Source organism: Sminthopsis crassicaudata, chromosome 4, assembly GCF_048593235.1.
Source record: "Sminthopsis crassicaudata isolate SCR6 chromosome 4, ASM4859323v1, whole genome shotgun sequence".
Classification (NCBI taxonomy): domain Eukaryota; kingdom Metazoa; phylum Chordata; class Mammalia; order Dasyuromorphia; family Dasyuridae; genus Sminthopsis; species Sminthopsis crassicaudata.
The window spans coordinates 405,042,131-405,047,629 of NC_133620.1; positions in this window are offsets into that span (position 1 = coordinate 405,042,131).

Below are 5,499 nucleotides of genomic sequence, written 5' to 3' on the forward strand. Positions count from 1 at the left end.
TGTGGTTTAAAAATTATCTTAAGGGATTTGAAGGTTTTATAAAGGAACAAGTCCCAGAACACAGAACTGGTTTGTATTTAACTATGTTGAATGTTCTTCTGCCACCTAATGGGCCACATGGGAATGAACCAGAACATTACTACATTTAGGAAGCTATGCAATACAAGCAATTGATTGTATAAACAATTTCTTACTACAGTAAATTTTCCATGTATCATTTGACTTATTTTTAATCAAAAAACTCTTGCACTTGTTACTATATCCTGAACTATTAAGGAGATTGAAAACTTAAATTTATTGCTTTTGAAATATTCTTAGGGACATTTTATAAACAGAATTCTATATCCAATAACTAGATGTGGACAAAAGATGAACAGCATTCTCTGAGGTGCTTTGAGGTGTGCTTTTAGGCTAAATTTGAATAACCTCCACAATGAATGTCTTAAGAAGCTCTTAATGATAGATTCTCTTTATTTGCTGTCTTCCAAGTGACTTAATAGGTCTTGCTTTCATTAAGGACATTATCAATTTAGTGAGTTTCATGGTTCATCTATAGAGCACTTCTTTGGACCTTTGATCTCATCAATGTGACTCTTCCCTTCTCTCATGCAGCTCTGAATGCTCATAGAGCCTCTTTTGCATGTTTAGCCTATGGATTGAAAGCCTTTGGTGATGTCACACAAATAGTCCAAATTGCAAATGTTTTGATTGCACTAAATCCCAGATTTACGGTCTCGATGAGATCCATGATTACTCAAGGGAAATGTTTAAGAGAGTAACAATTTCTATTAGATTTCAGTCCATGAAATGGGACTAAATGGGCATTCAGTTTGAGCATTTCCAATGCCCTCTGAGTCAAATGCAACCTTGAATCTAAAGAGATTATAGCATTATCAGCAGGACTCATATCGTGACCAGAGCAAAATTTTAGGTTGGAGGACTTTTGTCCTTGAAATTGTTGAAATCACTGACACAATTTCCCAAATGAAATTCATCCTGCTTTTCCTTAGTTGAGTTCTGAGTCCAACTCACTGTCCCTTGATATAACACCTAGAATCATGCACTGATTTACGAATTGGACTGGCTGTTAAACTATGCTTTGGACTACACAAAAGACATTTTTCATTCATTTAATTCCTACTGTTTCATGGGTTGAAATCTGATGTAAGTTGCTTTTTTTTTCCTGAGGCAGTTGGGGTTAACTGACTTGCCCAGGGTCACACAGCTAGGAAGTGTTAAAGTGTCTGAAGCTGAATTTGAACTCGGGTCCTTCTGACTTCAGGGCTGGTGCTCTATCCACTGCGCCACCTAGCTGCCCCATGTTTCTATTTTCTTTTATTGAATATTGAATATTTGTGCCTTCTGAGCCTGAAAGTGCTTCTCTCTTTCCCAGCATTCACGTCTGACTGTTCTTTTAATACCTTTGGATAGTTTACCTGGACTTGGTGACTTGAACATGGGAACAACTAGGGGATGGCATGGCTCCTACTATGGGTCAGGTATATGAAATTAGTTTGAAAAAGTAGATTGTTAGATTATGGAGGGTTTTAAATGCTAAAATGCTTAGAGTAGCAATTATTTAGTTATGTTTGAGTCTTTGTGATCCCATTTGGGGTTTTGTTGGCAAAGATACTGGAGTAGTTGGACATTCTTTCTCCAGCCCATTTTACAGATGAGGAAACTGAGTTAAATAGGGTGAAATGACTTTCTCATGGTCACAGAGTATGAGACCATATTTGAACTTATGAAGTTGAATCTTGACACTATCTGCTGTATCACTTAGCAAACCTTCAATAGGAAGCTGCAAAAGAAGCTTGAAGAGAGTGAAATAGAACTATTTTAAGCGTATTAATTTTGCAACAAGCTGGATGGATTTGAGGAGATTGCCAGGAAGCAGGAAGACTAATAAGAAGCATTCATTATTTATAATAGTATACACAGCAGCTAGCGCAATACCCAGCACATAGTAGGTACTTGAAAGATATGTGATTGATTAGACACAGGGAAGTTCAGAAAAGAGATCTAATTAATCACAAAGATGGGAATGCTTTAATTCAGTACTTTTTATTTCTAATCTAGTTTTAGTGAAAGCTCTGAAAAAAAGGGGAAAGGCTTTTCATGGAAAAGTAACTGTGGTTCCTGCCTACTCCAAATCCTATGATCCTAGAAACTTCAGCTTTTGTGTCAACATATAGCATTTATAAAATAAATGAATGCAGCAAATGAAGTATGAAAATCAAGGCGGCTGGAGATACTAAATCAATGGGGTCATAACATGGATGCACACTATTCTGTGGAAGGAAAAGCCTAAAAAACTGGCTATTGGTAGGAAACAGTAAAATTATTTTAAAAGAGTGAAGGGGACTTGGACTCAATTAACAAGCATTTATTAAGCATTTACTGTAAGTCAAGCAGCAATGAGGTGATGCTGTGGATAAAATGCTGAAATTGAAGTCAGGAAGACATCTTTCCTGAGTTCAAATCTGGTCTCAGATACTATGTGGCCTTGGACAAGTGACTTAACCTTGTCTCAGTTTCTCCTCTGTAAAATGGACTGGAGAAGGAAATAGCAAACCCATCCAATATCTTTGTCACAAAAAAAAAAAATGTGGAAAAGTGAGAAATTACAAGATTGTGAGCTTGGGAAACTGGTGGTACATTGGAGAAATACAGTTCAGCAGGACAGATTTGGGAAGAAAAACTAATGAGTTCTGTTCTGGACATGTCTGAGATGTCTATGGGACAGACAACCAGTTTGAAAAGTCTAATAAGCAGCAGGTGATGCAATACAGGAGCTAGGAATCTGTAGCTGGATACATTGATCTGTGAGTCATATGCACAGAGTTGCTAATTAAACTCACAAAAGTGGATAATGCCTATATAGAGAGAGGATCCAGGGTAGAGTCTCGGAGGATATTACAGAAGGTATAATATGAAATGGTATTAAGATGTGGGACAGTCAGGAGGATAATTTCAAAGAAATTCAGACTATCCAGGAGAAGGCAATGATCAATAGTCTCAAATACAACAAAGTCAAGGATGAAAACTGAAAAAGGACTGAGAAAGCTTAGGGAAGAGAGGAAAGGACATCTTGTGATCAAATTGGGATATATTGTGATCAAATTGAAGCATGGCAGTTTTTATGTCACATTAGCAAAACATTTCTAGATGATGGAGAGATCCAAGGTGTGACCATCAATGTATATAGCTGAAGTGTAGTGGAAGAGTTCTCAATTCAGTTCCTTCTACAATAACTCTTTCCTGATTCCCCTTAATGTCACTGACTTCAAAGACAACCTCCAATTTGAGCTGTATATATCATTTGAACCCCGTGGCTAGTGTGTTTCCCCTATTCGAATCCGAATTCCTTCTTAGCAAGATTGCTTACTACTTTTCTTCTAGTCCCAGCTTTTACTATAGTGTCTGGTACACAGACTTAATAATTGCCTATTGAATGATAGGTCAGTGATAGGATTTGAAGAGATTGAATTAAGATAAAACTAATGGGGGGCAGCTAGGTGGCACAGTGGATAGAGCACCAGCCCCGAAGTAAGGAGGACCTGAGTTCAAATCTGGTCTCAGACACTTAGCACTTCCTAGCTGTGTGACCCTGGGCAAGTCACTTAACCCCAGCCTCAGGGGGGGGGGGAAAAAAAAGATAAAACTAATGATTAAGGTGTTTTGAGGGAATATTAACATGTATGTTGAAGTCCCCTAGTATAAGAACAGAAGTCAGTGTACCAAGTTCTGTACTTCTTTTAAAAAGGAGGAATGACCAATATATTGTCAGTATACAACAGCCTCTGAGAACTGGATTTGGCGACAAGTTTGTACAAACTTCGAAATTTGTTCAAAGAAAGGGTTAGCATGATGGTGACAGTGGGAACACTTTTTAATTAAGCAAGCTGGCAACGCAGAGACGAAGCCTTCTTCTTGAAGTCAGGAAGGTATGTGCTACAACTAGGGCTTTCTCCTCCAGTAAGAAAAGTAATTTGTGACATATTTTCAACTTTCTCTTCAGATATTTTACTTAGAAAAAAAAATCCCTTCACGTCTTCTTGGTATTTTTTACTTTTGACACTTGAGACTTCATATTGCTATGTGCTAAATTATCTACAGACCTGCCCCATCAACTACTGAGCAGTGGCAATGAGAGGGTCTGCCTTGTTAAAAGATTTAAAACTCATCAAGAAATAATTTAAGTTTTCTCCATGAAATGATAAAAAATTTAACAATAGAAGAATCTCCCATCAATTGGGGAATGGTGAACAAATTATGATATATGGAGGTAATGGAATATTATTATTCTATAAAAAATTATGAAAAGGCTGCTTTTAGAAAGGCCTGGAAAGATTTACATGAACTGATACTGAGTAAAACATGCAGAACCAAGAATACACTGTACACAATAACAGCAAGAATGTGCAAGATCAATCATAAGGCTTGGTTCAATGATCCAAAGGAATCCCAAGACTTTGAACAAAAATGCCATCTGCATAGAAAAACAACTAAGGAGACTGAATGTAAATCAACGCATGCTATGTTTTCTTCTTTTTTGTTTTTTATTTTTTTATCTCTCCCATGGTTTTTGCTTTGACTTTTCTCTCCCAACATGATTCATAAAACAATGTATATTAAAAGTAAATTTACTAGAAAAAAAATAGAAGCATCTTTGACTTCTCAAAATCAAAACAAGTACTAGTCTCATTAGATTTCACGTTATTGAATTAGCTCCTCTGTTTATAAGTTCTTTTCAATCATCTATACACTACTCAAAAATATTACTAAGATTACTGAGCTAAATAAAAATTTAGGTTTTCAGACGCAGAGATTAAGATCCTTAAGGTGGCACTACAAATTTATTTTTTGAAGAAAATATACACTAAAGATATTTTCATCTGAATGCTAATTGTATTGTAAGGTGATGAGTACAACAAAGGGAAAAGACTTACAAACACTTTTACATAGCACTGGAAATGCAGTATTAAGTTTGTAAAGTGCAAAGTTTGCTGCACAATATTGTAGAGAGATAATGCTAAGTTTTTTTTCTGACCATATGCTTCTGATCATATTACATATGCTACACAGCAGTAACAGCTATAGATGGGCAGATAAAAACTCATCATACTAAAGAGGGCATATAGACATACGTAATTAAAACAATTAAATAGTGCTTGAAATCAAATAACTAATATAAATATAATATGTATATATATACATACATATATATCTTTTAAAATTTTTACTGTGAAAAATCATAATTTTGTTATGCGATAGGAATCATATTAACTTAATACAGGCATAAATATTCAATGGAAAATAGAACTTAAAATCCTAAGGAACTAGATTTGCAAAATGTCTATTCTTTAAAAAAGGGTAGATGGGATAGTAAGTGCTTACAGAATCAATGGTTTTAGTGTAAGACATTAATCAAAGACCAGAACTGGCTTAAGACAATAATTATGAAGAATAGCTAATACAAACAACATATGTCTAATC